Source organism: Oncorhynchus masou, unplaced genomic scaffold (assembly GCF_036934945.1).
Source record: "Oncorhynchus masou masou isolate Uvic2021 unplaced genomic scaffold, UVic_Omas_1.1 unplaced_scaffold_930, whole genome shotgun sequence".
Taxonomy (NCBI): Eukaryota; Metazoa; Chordata; class Actinopteri; order Salmoniformes; family Salmonidae; genus Oncorhynchus; species Oncorhynchus masou.
The window spans coordinates 13,308-37,500 of NW_027015783.1; the positions used below are offsets into that span (position 1 = coordinate 13,308).

The 24,193-nt window shown below is 33.7% G+C and overlaps 1 pseudogene; it reads left to right on the forward strand.

The window, feature by feature from the left end:
* The first annotated feature begins 829 nt into the window (after window positions 1-829).
* The window catches only part of LOC135538197 (sodium-dependent phosphate transport protein 2B-like), a 53,927-nt pseudogene continuing 30,563 nt past the window's right edge, over window positions 830-24,193 (forward strand).

The following is a 24,193-nucleotide window of genomic DNA, read 5'->3' on the forward strand; positions in this document are numbered from 1 at the left end:
AGGCATCCACCTCCAGGGTGAAAGGAAGGGTCTGGTCCGGTTGGAGAAGGACAGGAGCTGAGGTGAAGAGGCATCCACATCCAGGGTGAAAAGAAGGGTCTGGTCCGGTTGGAGAAGGACAGGAGCTGAGGTGAAGAGGCATTCACCTCCAGGGTGAAAGGAAGGGTCTGTTCCGGTTGGAGAAGGACAGGAGCTGAGGTGAAGAGGCATCCACTTCCAGGGTGAAAGGAAGGGTCTGGTCCGGTTGGAGCAGGACAGGAGCTGAGGTGAAGAGGCATTCACCTCCAGGGTGAAAGGAAGGGTCTGTTCCGGTTGGAGAAGGACAGGAGCTGAGGTGAAGAGGCATCCACCTCCAGGGTGAAAGGAAGGGTCTGGTCCGGTTGGAGAAGGACAGGAGCTGAGGTGAAGAGGCATCCACCTCCAGGGTGAAAGGAAGGGTCTGGTCCGGTTGGAGAAGGACAGGAGCTGAGGTGAAGAGGCATTCACCTCCAGGGTGAAAGGAAGGGTCTGGTCCGGTTGGAGAAGGATTGGAGCTGAGGTGAAGAGGCGTTTCAAGCTGAACGCAGTCAGGGCTGTATCAGTCCATTGAAGGGTCCGGGTCTTTTGGCTGGTAAGGGCAGTGAGCGGGGCAGCAGTAGAACTGAAGTTCCGAATGAAGCGGTGATAGAAGTTGGAGAACCCAATGAAACGTTGGAGTTCCTTAACGGTGGTGGGTTTGGACCAGTTACTGACGGCGGTGACTTTGTTCTCATCCATGCTGACCCATCCAGGTGTACGAAGCCGAGGAAGCTTACATTGAAGGTGCTCATCAGTCTTCACATAAAAGGTTATGGTCAAGGAGCCGTTGAAGAACCTTTTGCACATGCTTTATGTGTTCCTTCAGGGAGTAGGAGTAAATCAGGAGGTCATCAATGTAGACGATGAGAAAGCGGTTGGTCATTTCCTGGAAAACCTCATTCATAAAGGATTGGAAGTTGGCGAGGGCATTCGTAAGGCCGTAGGGCATGACCAGTTATTCATAGTGTCCTCGAGTGGTGATAAAGGACGTCTTCCATTCGTCGCCTTCACGTATACGTACAAGGTTATATGCACTTCGCAGGTCAAGTTTAGTATAGATGTCGGCGCGGCCCACTTGTTCAAGGGTCGCTGGGTACAAAGGAAGAGGGAAACGGTTCTTGACCATGATGTCATTCAGGGAACGATAATCCATACATCCTTATTTTTCCGACGAAGAAGAAGCTGGACGCAGCCGGGGAAGAAGGACGAATGAAACCGTTTTAGTGATTCATCAATGTAGTTCTCCATTCGCCTCATTTTCCTGGATAGACAGGGGGTAAACACGGTCATTCGGTGGGGACACTCCAGGGAGTAAGTCAATAGCACAGTCTCCTGGGCGATGTGGTGGCAGAGTGGAGGCCTTGACTTTGCTGAAGACGTTGCTGCACTGGGTGTATTCAGATGGTATGGTGGGTGGCACTGCCGAGGCAGGGTCCTCTATGGTGGTGGCTCTGCAGGGTAGGCTGAGACAACTGGAGAAGCAAGTAGAAGACCAGGATAGTAGTTCACCTTGTCTCCACGAGATGGCAGGGTCATGATGCCAAAGCCAGGGGTGTCCGAGGATGAGTGGCTGTTTGGGGGATGAGAGTTCCATGAGTTGAATGGTTTCGGTCTGGAAGACTCCAATCTGGAGGGTGACGCTCTGTGGTCAGGTGCGTGATGAACCCCGTGCCCAATGGCTGCCCGTCCAGGGTGTTAATCCTAAAGGGAGGGTGACATGTGTTAGATCAATTTCAAGCTCTTGTACTCGCTGGTGATCGATAAAATGACCTTCTGCTTCCAAATCTATCAAGCCTTCTACATACTTAGTAACCCCCTAAACTGTCATCAATACTGGGACGGAGAATTGAAGTTCTATGAGGAGGTCTCCTATAGGACGACCGTAGCGAGAGTGATCAAATACCTCTTTGAAGAGGGTGTTGAAACGGGTCTCGGATCGGAGTTCTGTGCTGTTGGCAGTCCATCTGGCGGTGGCCCAATCCAGGTCAGTGGAGACAAACAAAATCCACCCTGCTCTTAGCGGTGGCGGAGTTAGTGGGGGTTGTGCTCAATGTGTTTGCTGCATTGCATCAGAAATCCCTGACATTTCCCAGGTTGAACTGTCATATTTTCCAGGCATGGATATGAATGAAGGAGCCTATCGGTTACAGTTCCATAAGCTCCTCTTGCTGGGTTACGATACCTGGCATCGGGGGAGAAGGGACAGGCTGGTGGAGAAGATGGCACATTTCCTCCTTAAGCTCCTCTTGCTGGGTTATGATACCTGGCATCGGAGGAACACAAAGAAACAGGGCTACGTTCCAGAACACAAAGAAACAGGACTTACGTTCCAGAACACAAAGAAACAGGGCTACGTTCCAGAACACAAAGAAACAGGACTTACGTTCTAGAACACAAAGAAACCGGACTACTTTCCAGAACACAAAGAAACAGGGCTGCGTTCCAGAACACAAATAAACAGGGCTGCGTTCCAGAACACAAAGAAACAGGGCTACGTTCCAGAACACAAAGAAACCGGACTACTTTCCAGAACACAAAGAAACCGGACTACTTTCCAGAACACAAAGAAACAGGGCTGCGTTCCAGAACACAAATAAACAGGGCTGTGTTCCAGAACACAAAGAAACAGGGCTACGTTCCAGAACACAAAGAAACAGGGCTACGTTCCAGAACACAAAGAAACAGGGTTATGTTCCAGAACACAAAGAAACAGGGCTACGTTCCAGAACACAAAGAAACAGGACTCTGTTCCAGAACACAAAGAAACTGGGCTTACGATCCAGAACACAAAGAAACAGGGCTGCATTCCAGAACACAAAGAAACAGGGCTACGTTCCAGAACACAAAGAAACAGGGCTATGTTCCAGAACACAAAGAAACAGGGCTATGTTCCAGAACACAAAGAAACAGGGCTACGTTCCAGAACACAAAGAAACAGGACTATGTTCCAGAACACAAAGAAACAGGGCTACGTTCCAGAACACAAAGAAAAATAACACAAGGTTGACTGAGAAAAGAAAAGCAGAACCTTACAATGTGACTCAAATCAACACCCTGATATTTGAGTTAGTGAGAGCGATGAGTCAAACCATGTGACTCAAATCAACACCCTGGTATTTGAGTTTAGTGAGAGTGGTGAGTCAAACCATGTGACTCAAATCAACACCCTGATATTTGAGTTTAGTGAGAGTGGTGAGTCTTTCCAGTTAATGACAGCAGCCATTCCTCGAGGCAGACCAGGAAGCTGTACAACAATGATTAGAAACACCGTTTCTTATCATATGTATTCAACTCATTCTAAGAATAACAAACCTTTGATCTCTGTTTTGATGAGTTTGATGTGTAAAATAGACACAGTGTGTGTGTGTGTGTAGCTGTATGTGTGTTTATAGATAAGATGTGTGTGTTAATAGATAAGATGTGTGTGTTAATAGATAAGATGTACTTGTATCATCATTTTAGCCTCCTTTAAGATAACATGTCAAGGCTGTACCAGGAACCTTCTACTACTATGACCTTCCGTTAATAATCACTATGACAACAACAATACCACTATAACAGTTAATAATCACTATGATGACAACAACAATACCACTATAACAGTTAATAATCACTATGATGACAACAACAATACCACTATAACAGTTAATAATCACTATGATGACAACAATACCACTATAACAGTTAATAATCACTATGACAACAACAATACTACTATAACAGTTAATAATCACTATGATAACAACAACAATACTACTATAACAGTTAATAATCACTATGATGATAACAATACCACTATAACAGTAAATAATCACTATGATGACAACAATACTACTGTAACAGTTAATAATCACTATGATGACAACAACACCACTATGACACTTAATAATCACTATGACAACAACAATACTACTGTAACAGTTAATAATCACTATGATGACAACTACCTCTATAACAGTTAATAATCACTATGACAACAACAATACCACTATAACAGTTAATAATCACTATGACAAAAACAATACCACTATAACAGTTAATAATCACTATGAAATAAACAATACCACTATAACAGTTAATAATCACTATGATGACAACAACAATACCACTATAACAGTTAATAATCACTATAATGACAACAACAATACTACTATAACAGTTAATAATCAATTTGATGACAACAACAATACCACTAACAGTTAATAATCACTATAACAACAACAATACTACTATAACAGTTAATAATCACTATGATGACAACAGCAATACCACTATAACAGTTAATAATCACTATGACAACAACAATACTACTATAACAGTTAATAATCACTATGACAACAACATTACCACTATAACAGTTAATAATCACTATGATGACAACAACAATACCACTATAACAGTTAATAATCACTATAATGACAACAACAATACTACTATAACAGATAATAATCAATTTGATGACAACAACTATACCACTGTAACAGTTAATAATCACTATGACAGCAACAATACTACTGTAACAGTTAATAATCACTATGACAACAACAATACTACTGTAACAGTTAATAATCACTATGACAACAACAATACTACTATAACAGTTAATAATCACTATGACAACAACAATACTACTGTAACAGTTAATAATCACTATGACAACAACAATACTACTATAGCAGTTAATAATCACTATGACAACAACAATACTACTGTAACAGTTAATAATCACTATGACAACAGCAATACTACTATAACAGTTATAATCACTATGACAACAACAATACTCCTATGACCCTCCGTTAATAATCACTATGACAACAACAATACTACTTTAACAGATAATAATCACTATGACAATAACAATACTACTATGACCCTCCATTAATAATCACTATGACAACAATACTACTATAACAGTTAATAATCACTATGACAACAACAATACTACTATAACAGTTAATAATCACTATGATGACAACAACAATACCACTATAACAGTTAATAATCACTATGATGACAACAACAATACTACTATAACAGTTAATAATCACTATGATGACAACAATTTCGCTACACTACAAGCATTTAGCTACACTCGCATTAACATCTGCTAACCATGTGTATGTGAGAAATAAAATTTGATTTGATTTGATTTGAATACCACTATAACAGTTAATAATCACTATGACGACAACAATACTACTGTAACAGTTAATAATCACTATGACAACAACAATACTACTATAACAGTTAATAATCACTATGATGACAACAACAATACCACTATAACAGTTAATAATCACTATGATGACAACAACAATACCACTATAACAGTTAATAATCACTATGAAATAAACAATACCACTATAACAGTTAATAATCACTATGATGACAACAACAATACCACTATAACAGTTAATAATCACTATAATGACAACAACAATACTACTATAACAGTTAATAATCAATTTGATGACAACAACAATACCACTAACAGTTAATAATCACTATAACAACAACAATACTACTATAACAGTTAATAATCACTATGATGACAACAGCAATACCACTATAACAGTTAATAATCACTATGACAACAACAATACTACTATAACAGTTAATAATCACTATGACAACAACATTACCACTATAACAGTTAATAATCACTATGATGACAACAACAATACCACTATAACAGTTAATAATCACTATAATGACAACAACAATACTACTATAACAGATAATAATCAATTTGATGACAACAACTATACCACTGTAACAGTTAATAATCACTATGACAGCAACAATACTACTGTAACAGTTAATAATCACTATGACAACAACAATACTACTGTAACAGTTAATAATCACTATGACAACAACAATACTACTATAACAGTTAATAATCACTATGACAACAACAATACTACTGTAACAGTTAATAATCACTATGACAACAACAATACTACTATAGCAGTTAATAATCACTATGACAACAACAATACTACTGTAACAGTTAATAATCACTATGACAACAGCAATACTACTATAACAGTTATAATCACTATGACAACAACAATACTCCTATGACCCTCCGTTAATAATCACTATGACAACAACAATACTACTTTAACAGATAATAATCACTATGACAATAACAATACTACTATGACCCTCCATTAATAATCACTATGACAACAATACTACTATAACAGTTAATAATCACTATGACAACAACAATACTACTATAACAGTTAATAATCACTATGATGACAACAACAATACCACTATAACAGTTAATAATCACTATGATGACAACAACAATACTACTATAACAGTTAATAATCACTATGATGACAACAATTTCGCTACACTACAAGCATTTCGCTACACTCGCATTAACATCTGCTAACCATGTGTATGTGAGAAATAAAATTTGATTTGATTTGATTTGAATACCACTATAACAGTTAATAATCACTATGACGACAACAATACTACTGTAACAGTTAATAATCACTATGACAACAACAATACTATTATAACAGTTAATAATCACTATGATGACAACAACAATACCACTATAACAGTTAATAATCACTATGATGACAACAACAATACCACTATAACAGTAAATAATCACTATGACAACAACAATACCACTATAACAGTTAATAATCACTACGACAAAAACAATACCACTATAACAGTTAATAATCACTATGATGACAACAGCAATACCACTATAACAGTTAATAATCACTATGACAACAACAATACTACTATAACAGTTAATAATCACTATAATGACAACAACAATACCACTATAACAGTTAATAATCACTATGAAATAAACAATACCACTATAACAGTTAATAATCACTATAACAACAACAATACTACTATAACAGTTAATAATCACTATGATGACAACAGCAATACCACTATAACAGTTAATAATCACTATGACAACAACAATACTACTATAACAGTTAATAATCACTATAATGACAACAACACCACTATAACAGTTAATAATCACTATAATGACAACAACAATACCACTATAACAGTTAATAATCACTATGACAACAACAATACTACTATAACAGTTAATAATCACTATGACAACAACAATACTACTATAACAGTTAATAATCACTATGACAACAACAATACTACTATAACAGTTAATAATCACTATGACAACAACAATACTACTGTAACAGTTAATAATCACTATGACAACAGCAATACTACTATAACAGTTATAATCACTATGACAACAACAATACTACTATAACAGATAATAATCACTATGACAACAACAATACTCCTATGACCCTCCGTTAATAATCACTATGACAACAACAATACTACTTTAACAGATAGTAATCACTATGTAACGGCGTTCTTTAGTTGTTGAAGGAGAGTCGGACCGAAATGCAGCGTGTATGTTACTCATGTTTATTAGTGAAGACAAAACGAACGGACTAACACGAATAACTTAAATAAATACAAAAAAACAACAAACAGAACAAAACCTAATACAGCCTGACTGGTGAAACTAACACAGAGACAGGAACAATCACCCACGAAATGCAAAGCGAAATACAGGCTGCCTAAATACGGTTCCCAATCAGCGACAACGAGAAGCACCTGACTCTGATTGAGAACCGCCTCAGGCAGCCAACCTATATAACACACACACACCCCTAATCAACTACAATCCCAAACACTACAAACCCCAATACGAAAAAACAATACATAACCCCATGTCACACCCTGGTCTGACTAACTAATAAACTAAAACACACAATACTAAGACCAAGGCGTGACACACTATGACAACAACAATACTCCTATGACCCTCCGTTAATAATCACTATGACAACAACAATACTACTTTAACAGATAATAATCACTATGACAATAACAATACTACTTTAACAGATAATAGTCACTATAATGGCAACAAAAATACTACCTTAACAGTTATAATCACTATGACAACAACAATACTACTTTAACAGATAATAATCACTATGACAATAACAATACTACTATGACCCTCTGTTAATCATCTCTATGAAGACAACAACAATACTACTGTAACAGTTAATAATCACTATGACAACAACAATACTACTATAACAGATAATAATCACTATGACAACAACAATACCACTGTAACAGATAATAATCACTATGACAACAACAATACCACTGTAACAGATAATAATCACTATGACAACAACAATACCACTGTAACAGATAATAATCACTATGACAACAACAATACTACTGTAACAGTTAGTAATCACTATGACAACAACAATACTACTATAACAGTTAATAATCACTATGATGACAACAACAATACCACTATAACAGTTAATAATCACTATGATGACAACAACAATACTACTATAACAGTTAATAATCACTATGATGACAACAATTTCGCTACACTACAAGCATTTCGCTACACTCGCATTAACATCTGCTAACCATGTGTATGTGAGAAATAAAATTTGATTTGATTTGATTTGAATACCACTATAACAGTTAATAATCACTATGACGACAACAATACTACTGTAACAGTTAATAATCACTATGACAACAACAATACTATTATAACAGTTAATAATCACTATGATGACAACAACAATACCACTATAACAGTTAATAATCACTATGATGACAACAACAATACCACTATAACAGTAAATAATCACTATGACAACAACAATACCACTATAACAGTTAATAATCACTACGACAAAAACAATACCACTATAACAGTTAATAATCACTATGATGACAACAGCAATACCACTATAACAGTTAATAATCACTATGACAACAACAATACTACTATAACAGTTAATAATCACTATAATGACAACAACAATACCACTATAACAGTTAATAATCACTATGAAATAAACAATACCACTATAACAGTTAATAATCACTATAACAACAACAATACTACTATAACAGTTAATAATCACTATGATGACAACAGCAATACCACTATAACAGTTAATAATCACTATGACAACAACAATACTACTATAACAGTTAATAATCACTATAATGACAACAACACCACTATAACAGTTAATAATCACTATAATGACAACAACAATACCACTATAACAGTTAATAATCACTATGACAACAACAATACTACTATAACAGTTAATAATCACTATGACAACAACAATACTACTATAACAGTTAATAATCACTATGACAACAACAATACTACTATAACAGTTAATAATCACTATGACAACAACAATACTACTGTAACAGTTAATAATCACTATGACAACAGCAATACTACTATAACAGTTATAATCACTATGACAACAACAATACTACTATAACAGATAATAATCACTATGACAACAACAATACTCCTATGACCCTCCGTTAATAATCACTATGACAACAACAATACTACTTTAACAGATAGTAATCACTATGTAACGGCGTTCTTTAGTTGTTGAAGGAGAGTCGGACCGAAATGCAGCGTGTATGTTACTCATGTTTATTAGTGAAGACAAAACGAACGGACTAACACGAATAACTTAAATAAATACAAAAAAACAACAAACAGAACAAAACCTAATACAGCCTGACTGGTGAAACTAACACAGAGACAGGAACAATCACCCACGAAATGCAAAGCGAAATACAGGCTGCCTAAATACGGTTCCCAATCAGCGACAACGAGAAGCACCTGACTCTGATTGAGAACCGCCTCAGGCAGCCAACCTATATAACACACACACACCCCTAATCAACTACAATCCCAAACACTACAAACCCCAATACGAAAAAACAATACATAACCCCATGTCACACCCTGGTCTGACTAACTAATAAACTAAAACACACAATACTAAGACCAAGGCGTGACACACTATGACAACAACAATACTCCTATGACCCTCCGTTAATAATCACTATGACAACAACAATACTACTTTAACAGATAATAATCACTATGACAATAACAATACTACTTTAACAGATAATAGTCACTATAATGGCAACAAAAATACTACCTTAACAGTTATAATCACTATGACAACAACAATACTACTTTAACAGATAATAATCACTATGACAATAACAATACTACTATGACCCTCTGTTAATCATCTCTATGAAGACAACAACAATACTACTGTAACAGTTAATAATCACTATGACAACAACAATACTACTATAACAGATAATAATCACTATGACAACAACAATACCACTGTAACAGATAATAATCACTATGACAACAACAATACCACTGTAACAGATAATAATCACTATGACAACAACAATACCACTGTAACAGATAATAATCACTATGACAACAACAATACTACTGTAACAGTTAGTAATCACTATGATGACAACAACAATACCACTATAACAGTTAATAATCACTATGATGACAACAACAATACCACTATAACAGTTAATAATCACTATGATGACAACAATACCACTATAACAGTTAATAATCACTATGACAACAACAATACTACTATAACAGTTAATAATCACTATGATAACAACAACAATACTACTATAACAGTTAATAATCACTATGATGATAACAATACCACTATAACAGTAAATAATCACTATGATGACAACAATACTACTGTAACAGTTAATAATCACTATGATGACAACAACACCACTATGACACTTAATAATCACTATGACAACAACAATACTACTGTAACAGTTAATAATCACTATGATGACAACTACCTCTATAACAGTTAATAATCACTATGACAACAACAATACCACTATAACAGTTAATAATCACTATGACAAAAACAATACCACTATAACAGTTAATAATCACTATGAAATAAACAATACCACTATAACAGTTAATAATCACTATGATGACAACAACAATACCACTATAACAGTTAATAATCACTATAATGACAACAACAATACTACTATAACAGTTAATAATCAATTTGATGACAACAACAATACCACTAACAGTTAATAATCACTATAACAACAACAATACTACTATAACAGTTAATAATCACTATGATGACAACAGCAATACCACTATAACAGTTAATAATCACTATGACAACAACAATACTACTATAACAGTTAATAATCACTATGACAACAACATTACCACTATAACAGTTAATAATCACTATGATGACAACAACAATACCACTATAACAGTTAATAATCACTATAATGACAACAACAATACTACTATAACAGATAATAATCAATTTGATGACAACAACTATACCACTGTAACAGTTAATAATCACTATGACAGCAACAATACTACTGTAACAGTTAATAATCACTATGACAACAACAATACTACTGTAACAGTTAATAATCACTATGACAACAACAATACTACTATAACAGTTAATAATCACTATGACAACAACAATACTACTGTAACAGTTAATAATCACTATGACAACAACAATACTACTATAGCAGTTAATAATCACTATGACAACAACAATACTACTGTAACAGTTAATAATCACTATGACAACAGCAATACTACTATAACAGTTATAATCACTATGACAACAACAATACTCCTATGACCCTCCGTTAATAATCACTATGACAACAACAATACTACTTTAACAGATAATAATCACTATGACAATAACAATACTACTATGACCCTCCATTAATAATCACTATGACAACAATACTACTATAACAGTTAATAATCACTATGACAACAACAATACTACTATAACAGTTAATAATCACTATGATGACAACAACAATACCACTATAACAGTTAATAATCACTATGATGACAACAACAATACTACTATAACAGTTAATAATCACTATGATGACAACAATTTCGCTACACTACAAGCATTTCGCTACACTCGCATTAACATCTGCTAACCATGTGTATGTGAGAAATAAAATTTGATTTGATTTGATTTGAATACCACTATAACAGTTAATAATCACTATGACGACAACAATACTACTATAACAGTTAATAATCACTATGACAACAACAATACTACTATAACAGTTAATAATCACTATGATGACAACAACAATACCACTATAACAGTTAATAATCACTATGATGACAACAACAATACCACTATAACAGTTAATAATCACTATGAAATAAACAATACCACTATAACAGTTAATAATCACTATGATGACAACAACAATACCACTATAACAGTTAATAATCACTATAATGACAACAACAATACTACTATAACAGTTAATAATCAATTTGATGACAACAACAATACCACTAACAGTTAATAATCACTATAACAACAACAATACTACTATAACAGTTAATAATCACTATGATGACAACAGCAATACCACTATAACAGTTAATAATCACTATGACAACAACAATACTACTATAACAGTTAATAATCACTATGACAACAACATTACCACTATAACAGTTAATAATCACTATGATGACAACAACAATACCACTATAACAGTTAATAATCACTATAATGACAACAACAATACTACTATAACAGATAATAATCAATTTGATGACAACAACTATACCACTGTAACAGTTAATAATCACTATGACAGCAACAATACTACTGTAACAGTTAATAATCACTATGACAACAACAATACTACTGTAACAGTTAATAATCACTATGACAACAACAATACTACTATAACAGTTAATAATCACTATGACAACAACAATACTACTGTAACAGTTAATAATCACTATGACAACAACAATACTACTATAGCAGTTAATAATCACTATGACAACAACAATACTACTGTAACAGTTAATAATCACTATGACAACAGCAATACTACTATAACAGTTATAATCACTATGACAACAACAATACTCCTATGACCCTCCGTTAATAATCACTATGACAACAACAATACTACTTTAACAGATAATAATCACTATGACAATAACAATACTACTATGACCCTCCATTAATAATCACTATGACAACAATACTACTATAACAGTTAATAATCACTATGACAACAACAATACTACTATAACAGTTAATAATCACTATGATGACAACAACAATACCACTATAACAGTTAATAATCACTATGATGACAACAACAATACTACTATAACAGTTAATAATCACTATGATGACAACAATTTCGCTACACTACAAGCATTTCGCTACACTCGCATTAACATCTGCTAACCATGTGTATGTGAGAAATAAAATTTGATTTGATTTGATTTGAATACCACTATAACAGTTAATAATCACTATGACGACAACAATACTACTGTAACAGTTAATAATCACTATGACAACAACAATACTATTATAACAGTTAATAATCACTATGATGACAACAACAATACCACTATAACAGTTAATAATCACTATGATGACAACAACAATACCACTATAACAGTAAATAATCACTATGACAACAACAATACCACTATAACAGTTAATAATCACTACGACAAAAACAATACCACTATAACAGTTAATAATCACTATGATGACAACAGCAATACCACTATAACAGTTAATAATCACTATGACAACAACAATACTACTATAACAGTTAATAATCACTATAATGACAACAACAATACCACTATAACAGTTAATAATCACTATGAAATAAACAATACCACTATAACAGTTAATAATCACTATAACAACAACAATACTACTATAACAGTTAATAATCACTATGATGACAACAGCAATACCACTATAACAGTTAATAATCACTATGACAACAACAATACTACTATAACAGTTAATAATCACTATAATGACAACAACACCACTATAACAGTTAATAATCACTATAATGACAACAACAATACCACTATAACAGTTAATAATCACTATGACAACAACAATACTACTATAACAGTTAATAATCACTATGACAACAACAATACTACTATAACAGTTAATAATCACTATGACAACAACAATACTACTATAACAGTTAATAATCACTATGACAACAACAATACTACTGTAACAGTTAATAATCACTATGACAACAGCAATACTACTATAACAGTTATAATCACTATGACAACAACAATACTACTATAACAGATAATAATCACTATGACAACAACAATACTCCTATGACCCTCCGTTAATAATCACTATGACAACAACAATACTACTTTAACAGATAGTAATCACTATGTAACGGCGTTCTTTAGTTGTTGAAGGAGAGTCGGACCGAAATGCAGCGTGTATGTTACTCATGTTTATTAGTGAAGACAAAACGAACGGACTAACACGAATAACTTAAATAAATACAAAAAAACAACAAACAGAACAAAACCTAATACAGCCTGACTGGTGAAACTAACACAGAGACAGGAACAATCACCCACGAAATGCAAAGCGAAATACAGGCTGCCTAAATACGGTTCCCAATCAGCGACAACGAGAAGCACCTGACTCTGATTGAGAACCGCCTCAGGCAGCCAACCTATATAACACACACACACCCCTAATCAACTACAATCCCAAACACTACAAACCCCAATACGAAAAAACAATACATAACCCCATGTCACACCCTGGTCTGACTAACTAATAAACTAAAACACACAATACTAAGACCAAGGCGTGACACACTATGACAACAACAATACTCCTATGACCCTCCGTTAATAATCACTATGACAACAACAATACTACTTTAACAGATAATAATCACTATGACAATAACAATACTACTTTAACAGATAATAGTCACTATAATGGCAACAAAAATACTACCTTAACAGTTATAATCACTATGACAACAACAATACTACTTTAACAGATAATAATCACTATGACAATAACAATACTACTATGACCCTCTGTTAATCATCTCTATGAAGACAACAACAATACTACTGTAACAGTTAATAATCACTATGACAACAACAATACTACTATAACAGATAATAATCACTATGACAACAACAATACCACTGTAACAGATAATAATCACTATGACAACAACAATACCACTGTAACAGATAATAATCACTATGACAACAACAATACCACTGTAACAGATAATAATCACTATGACAACAACAATACTACTGTAACAGTTAGTAATCACTATGACAACAACAATACTACTATAACAGTTAATAATCACTATGATGACAACAACAATACCACTATAACAGTTAATAATCACTATGATGACAACAACAATACTACTATAACAGTTAATAATCACTATGATGACAACAATTTCGCTACACTACAAGCATTTCGCTACACTCGCATTAACATCTGCTAACCATGTGTATGTGAGAAATAAAATTTGATTTGATTTGATTTGAATACCACTATAACAGTTAATAATCACTATGACGACAACAATACTACTGTAACAGTTAATAATCACTATGACAACAACAATACTATTATAACAGTTAATAATCACTATGATGACAACAACAATACCACTATAACAGTTAATAATCACTATGATGACAACAACAATACCACTATAACAGTAAATAATCACTATGACAACAACAATACCACTATAACAGTTAATAATCACTACGACAAAAACAATACCACTATAACAGTTAATAATCACTATGATGACAACAGCAATACCACTATAACAGTTAATAATCACTATGACAACAACAATACTACTATAACAGTTAATAATCACTATAATGACAACAACAATACCACTATAACAGTTAATAATCACTATGAAATAAACAATACCACTATAACAGTTAATAATCACTATAACAACAACAATACTACTATAACAGTTAATAATCACTATGATGACAACAGCAATACCACTATAACAGTTAATAATCACTATGACAACAACAATACTACTATAACAGTTAATAATCACTATAATGACAACAACACCACTATAACAGTTAATAATCACTATAATGACAACAACAATACCACTATAACAGTTAATAATCACTATGACAACAACAATACTACTATAACAGTTAATAATCACTATGACAACAACAATACTACTATAACAGTTAATAATCACTATGACAACAACAATACTACTATAACAGTTAATAATCACTATGACAACAACAATACTACTGTAACAGTTAATAATCACTATGACAACAGCAATACTACTATAACAGTTATAATCACTATGACAACAACAATACTACTATAACAGATAATAATCACTATGACAACAACAATACTCCTATGACCCTCCGTTAATAATCACTATGACAACAACAATACTACTTTAACAGATAGTAATCACTATGTAACGGCGTTCTTTAGTTGTTGAAGGAGAGTCGGACGAAATGCAGCGTGTATGTTACTCATGTTTATTAGTGAAGACAAAACGAACGGACTAACACGAATAACTTAAATAAATACAAAAACAACAAACAGAACAAAACCTAATACAGCCTGACTGGTGAAACTAACACAGAGACAGGAACAATCACCCACGAAATGCAAAGCGAAATACAGGCTGCCTAAATACGGTTCCCAATCAGCGACAACGAGAAGCACCTGACTCTGATTGAGAACCGCCTCAGGCAGCCAACCTATATAACACACACACACCCCTAATCAACTACAATCCCAAACACTACAAACCCCAATACGAAAAAACAATACATAACCCCATGTCACACCCTGGTCTGACTAACTAATAAACTAAAACACACAATACTAAGACCAAGGCGTGACACACTATGACAACAACAATACTCCTATGACCCTCCGTTAATAATCACTATGACAACAACAATACTACTTTAACAGATAATAATCACTATGACAATAACAATACTACTTTAACAGATAATAGTCACTATAATGGCAACAAAAATACTACCTTAACAGTTATAATCACTATGACAACAACAATACTACTTTAACAGATAATAATCACTATGACAATAACAATACTACTATGACCCTCTGTTAATCATCTCTATGAAGACAACAACAATACTACTGTAACAGTTAATAATCACTATGACAACAACAATACTACTATAACAGATAATAATCACTATGACAACAACAATACCACTATAACAGTTAATAATCACTATGAAATAAACAATACCACTATAACAGTTAATAATCACTATGATGACAACAACAATACCACTATAACAGTTAATAATCACTATAATGACAACAACAATACTACTATAACAGTTAATAATCAATTTGATGACAACAACAATACCACTAACAGTTAATAATCACTATAACAACAACAATACTACTATAACAGTTAATAATCACTATGATGACAACAGCAATACCACTATAACAGTTAATAATCACTATGACAACAACAATACTACTATAACAGTTAATAATCACTATGACAACAACATTACCACTATAACAGTTAATAATCACTATGATGACAACAACAATACCACTATAACAGTTAATAATCACTATAATGACAACAACAATACTACTATAACAGATAATAATCAATTTGATGACAACAACTATACCACTGTAACAGTTAATAATCACTATGACAGCAACAATACTACTGTAACAGTTAATAATCACTATGACAACAACAATACTACTGTAACAGTTAATAATCACTATGACAACAACAATACTACTATAACAGTTAATAATCACTATGACAACAACAATACTACTGTAACAGTTAATAATCACTATGACAACAACAATACTACTATAGCAGTTAATAATCACTATGACAACAACAATACTACTGTAACAGTTAATAATCACTATGACAACAGCAATACTACTATAACAGTTATAATCACTATGACAACAACAATACTCCTATGACCCTCCGTTAATAATCACTATGACAACAACAATACTACTTTAACAGATAATAATCACTATGACAATAACAATACTACTATGACCCTCCATTAATAATCACTATGACAACAATACTACTATAACAGTTAATAATCACTATGACAACAACAATACTACTATAACAGTTAATAATCACTATGATGACAACAACAATACCACTATAACAGTTAATAATCACTATGATGACAACAACAATACTACTATAACAGTTAATAATCACTATGATGACAACAATTTCGCTACACTACAAGCATTTCGCTACACTCGCATTAACATCTGCTAACCATGTGTATGTGAGAAATAAAATTTGATTTGATTTGATTTGAATACCACTATAACAGTTAATAATCACTATGACGACAACAATACTACTGTAACAGTTAATAATCACTATGACAACAACAATACTATTATAACAGTTAATAATCACTATGATGACAACAACAATACCACTATAACAGTTAATAATCACTATGATGACAACAACAATACCACTATAACAGTAAATAATCACTATGACAACAACAATACCACTATAACAGTTAATAATCACTACGACAAAAACAATACCACTATAACAGTTAATAATCACTATGATGACAACAGCAATACCACTATAACAGTTAATAATCACTATGACAACAACAATACTACTATAACAGTTAATAATCACTATAATGACAACAACAATACCACTATAACAGTTAATAATCACTATGAAATAAACAATACCACTATAACAGTTAATAATCACTATAACAACAACAATACTACTATAACAGTTAATAATCACTATGATGACAACAGCAATACCACTATAACAGTTAATAATCACTATGACAACAACAATACTACTATAACAGTTAATAATCACTATAATGACAACAACACCACTATAACAGTTAATAATCACTATAATGACAACAACAATACCACTATAACAGTTAATAATCACTATGACAACAACAATACTACTATAACAGTTAATAATCACTATGACAACAACAATACTACTATAACAGTTAATAATCACTATGACAACAACAATACTACTATAACAGTTAATAATCACTATGACAACAACAATACTACTGTAACAGTTAATAATCACTATGACAACAGCAATACTACTATAACAGTTATAATCACTATGACAACAACAATACTACTATAACAGATAATAATCACTATGACAACAACAATACTCCTATGACCCTCCGTTAATAATCACTATGACAACAACAATACTACTTTAACAGATAGTAATCACTATGTAACGGCGTTCTTTAGTTGTTGAAGGAGAGTCGGACGAAATGCAGCGTGTATGTTACTCATGTTTATTAGTGAAGACAAAACGAACGGACTAACACGAATAACTTAAATAAATACAAAAAAACAACAAACAGAACAAAACCTAATACAGCCTGACTGGTGAAACTAACACAGAGACAGGAACAATCACCCACGAAATGCAAAGCGAAATACAGGCTGCCTAAATACGGTTCCCAATCAGCGACAACGAGAAGCACCTGACTCTGATTGAGAACCGCCTCAGGCAGCCAACCTATATAACACACACACACCCCTAATCAACTACAATCCCAAACACTACAAACCCCAATACGAAAAAACAATACATAACCCCATGTCACACCCTGGTCTGACTAACTAATAAACTAAAACACACAATACTAAGACCAAGGCGTGACACACTATGACAACAACAATACTCCTATGACCCTCCGTTAATAATCACTATGACAACAACAATACTACTTTAACAGATAATAATCACTATGACAATAACAATACTACTTTAACAGATAATAGTCACTATAATGGCAACAAAAATACTACCTTAACAGTTATAATCACTATGACAACAACAATACTACTTTAACAGATAATAATCACTATGACAATAACAATACTACTATGACCCTCTGTTAATCATCTCTATGAAGACAACAACAATACTACTGTAACAGTTAATAATCACTATGACAACAACAATACTACTATAACAGATAATAATCACTATGACAACAACAATACCACTGTAACAGATAATAATCACTATGACAACAACAATACCACTGTAACAGATAATAATCACTATGACAACAACAATACCACTGTAACAGATAATAATCACTATGACAACAACAATACTACTGTAACAGTTAGTAATCACTATGACAACAACAATACTACTATAACAGTTAATAATCACTATGATGACAACAACAATACCACTATAACAGTTAATAATCACTATGATGACAACAACAATACTACTATAACAGTTAATAATCACTATGATGACAACAATTTCGCTACACTACAAGCATTTCGCTACACTCGCATTAACATCTGCTAACCATGTGTATGTGAGAAATAAAATTTGATTTGATTTGATTTGAATACCACTATAACAGTTAATAATCACTATGACGACAACAATACTACTGTAACAGTTAATAATCACTATGACAACAACAATACTATTATAACAGTTAATAATCACTATGATGACAACAACAATACCACTATAACAGTTAATAATCACTATGATGACAACAACAATACCACTATAACAGTAAATAATCACTATGACAACAACAATACCACTATAACAGTTAATAATCACTACGACAAAAACAATACCACTATAACAGTTAATAATCACTATGATGACAACAGCAATACCACTATAACAGTTAATAATCACTATGACAACAACAATACTACTATAACAGTTAATAATCACTATAATGACAACAACAATACCACTATAACAGTTAATAATCACTATGAAATAAACAATACCACTATAACAGTTAATAATCACTATAACAACAACAATACTACTATAACAGTTAATAATCACTATGATGACAACAGCAATACCACTATAACAGTTAATAATCACTATGACAACAACAATACTACTATAACAGTTAATAATCACTATAATGACAACAACACCACTATAACAGTTAATAATCACTATAATGACAACAACAATACCACTATAACAGTTAATAATCACTATGACAACAACAATACTACTATAACAGTTAATAATCACTATGACAACAACAATACTACTATAACAGTTAATAATCACTATGACAACAACAATACTACTATAACAGTTAATAATCACTATGACAACAACAATACTACTGTAACAGTTAATAATCACTATGACAACAGCAATACTACTATAACAGTTATAATCACTATGACAACAACAATACTACTATAACAGATAATAATCACTATGACAACAACAATACTCCTATGACCCTCCGTTAATAATCACTATGACAACAACAATACTACTTTAACAGATAGTAATCACTATGTAACGGCGTTCTTTAGTTGTTGAAGGAGAGTCGGACCGAAATGCAGCGTGTATGTTACTCATGTTTATTAGTGAAGACAAAACGAACGGACTAACACGAATAACTTAAATAAATACAAAAAAACAACAAACAGAACAAAACCTAATACAGCCTGACTGGTGAAACTAACACAGAGACAGGAACAATCACCCACGAAATGCAAAGCGAAATACAGGCTGCCTAAATACGGTTCCCAATCAGCGACAACGAGAAGCACCTGACTCTGATTGAGAACCGCCTCAGGCAGCCAACCTATATAACACACACACACCCCTAATCAACTACAATCCCAAACACTACAAACCCCAATACGAAAAAACAATACATAACCCCATGTCACACCCTGGTCTGACTAACTAATAAACTAAAACACACAATACTAAGACCAAGGCGTGACACACTATGACAACAACAATACTCCTATGACCCTCCGTTAATAATCACTATGACAACAACAATACTACTTTAACAGATAATAATCACTATGACAATAACAATACTACTTTAACAGATAATAGTCACTATAATGGCAACAAAAATACTACCTTAACAGTTATAATCACTATGACAACAACAATACTACTTTAACAGATAATAATCACTATGACAATAACAATACTACTATGACCCTCTGTTAATCATCTCTATGAAGACAACAACAATACTACTGTAACAGTTAATAATCACTATGACAACAACAATACTACTATAACAGATAATAATCACTATGACAACAACAATACCACTGTAACAGATAATAATCACTATGACAACAACAATACCACTGTAACAGATAATAATCACTATGACAACAACAATACCACTGTAACAGATAATAATCACTATGACAACAACAATACTACTGTAACAGTTAGTAATCACTATGACAACAACAATACCACTGTAACAGTTTATAATCACTATGACAACAACAATACCACTATAACAGTTAATAATCACTATGACAACAACAATACCACTGTAACAGATAATAATCACTATGACAACAACAATATTACTGTAACAGACTAACCATAATCATGTAATCAAGTATCAAGGGTATAAGGGAGAGACATTCTTTGCATGTGTGTGTATGTGTATGTGTGTGTGTGTGTGTGTGTGTGTGTGTATGTGTGTATGTGTGTATGTGTGTGTGTGTATGTGTGTATGTGTATGTGTATGTGTATGTATGTGTGTGTGTGTGTGTGTGTGTGTATGTGTGTGTGTGTGTGTGTGTGTGTGTGTGTGTGTGTGTGTTGTGGCAGCTGGTGTTGATCTGGTAGCTATTGAACGTCAGGTAGAACCCATCAGATGTCCTCATTAATTGAGAGGTGCGGAGAGGAGACGGACGGACGGACGCTCCCTTAACGGGGTTCCACAGCTTCATCGATAGGTTTGATTGGAAAGTGAAGAGTACTTGGGCTGATTTATAGCTCATACTGAGGCCTGTTTGCTAGCGGTGATCATCAAGGTGTTCAGAAAGTGATCAACTAGGTAGAGTTGGGTGGAAGACAGTTGATATGTTGCTGTTAAAATTTTATTAAAATTATACATTTGTATATTTCTATGGTGTTTTATTTAATATGCTGTCGTTATATTACTTATATTGAGAAGTTTTATTTGATATGTTGTCTCGTTGTATTACAAATATTGAGGAAGAGAGAGAGAAAGACAGAGAGGAAGAGAGACAGAAAGAGAGATAGACGGAGAGAAAGAGGAGAGAGAATAAGGAAGAGAGAGACAGAAAGAGAGATAGACGGAGAGAGAAAGGAGAGAGAATAAGGAAGAGAGACAGAAAGAGAGAGGAGAGAGAATAAGGAAGAGAGACAGAAAGAGAGAGGAGAGAGAATAAGGAAGAGAGAGACAGAAAGAGAGAGGAGAGAGAATAAGGAAGAGAGAGACAGAAAGAGAGAGGAGAGAGAATAAGGAAGAGAGAGACAGAAAGAGAGAGAGATAGATGGAGAGAGAAAGAGAGAAAGGAAGAGAGAATAAGGAAGAGAGACATAAAGAGAGATAGGAGAGAGAAAGGAGAGAGAGAAAGAGAGAAAGGAAGAGAGAATAAGGAAGAGAGACAGAAAGAGAGACAGACAGAGAGAGAAAGGAGAGAGAGAGACAGAAAGAGAGATAGACAGAGAGAGAGAAAGGAGAGAGAGAGGGAGAGAGAGAGAAAGGAGAGAGAGAGAGAGAGAGAAAGGAGAGAGAGAACTTTGTGACGTCTTTCCTCCCCAGACTATGGCTTCTCGACCTGAACTAGAGGACCAGAAATCCACAGGATCCACAGAGAAGCACAAAGATGATCAACTCAGTGGTACGTTATTAATCATCATTATTGTGTGTGTGTGTGTGTGTGTGTGTGTGTGTGTGTGTGTGTGTGTGTGTGTGTGTGTGTGTGTGTGTGTGTGTGTGTGTGTGTGTGTGTGTGTGTGTGTGTAAACCAGTGCTTCATTTGTAAATCGGGAAGTGCTGGGACATAAAGTGAGAGCGAGAGGTAGGAGACCTGGGGAGATCTGAGGTACCGAATCACCTTTATCGTAAAGCATTTCATATCATCCCATGTGTGTAGTGGTCTCGACTAGAGCAGTAGAGTAGGGGCGCTTGCAGAATTCAATCTAGATTCTTATAACGGTTTTCTTCCGTCGAAGGAGAGGAGGACCAAAATTCAGAGAATACAAAGACAGGAAACAACCACCCACAAACCCCAACACAAAACAGGCTACCTAAATATGGTTCCCAATCAGAGACAATGACTAACGCCTGCCTCTGATTGAGAACCATATCAGGCCATACATA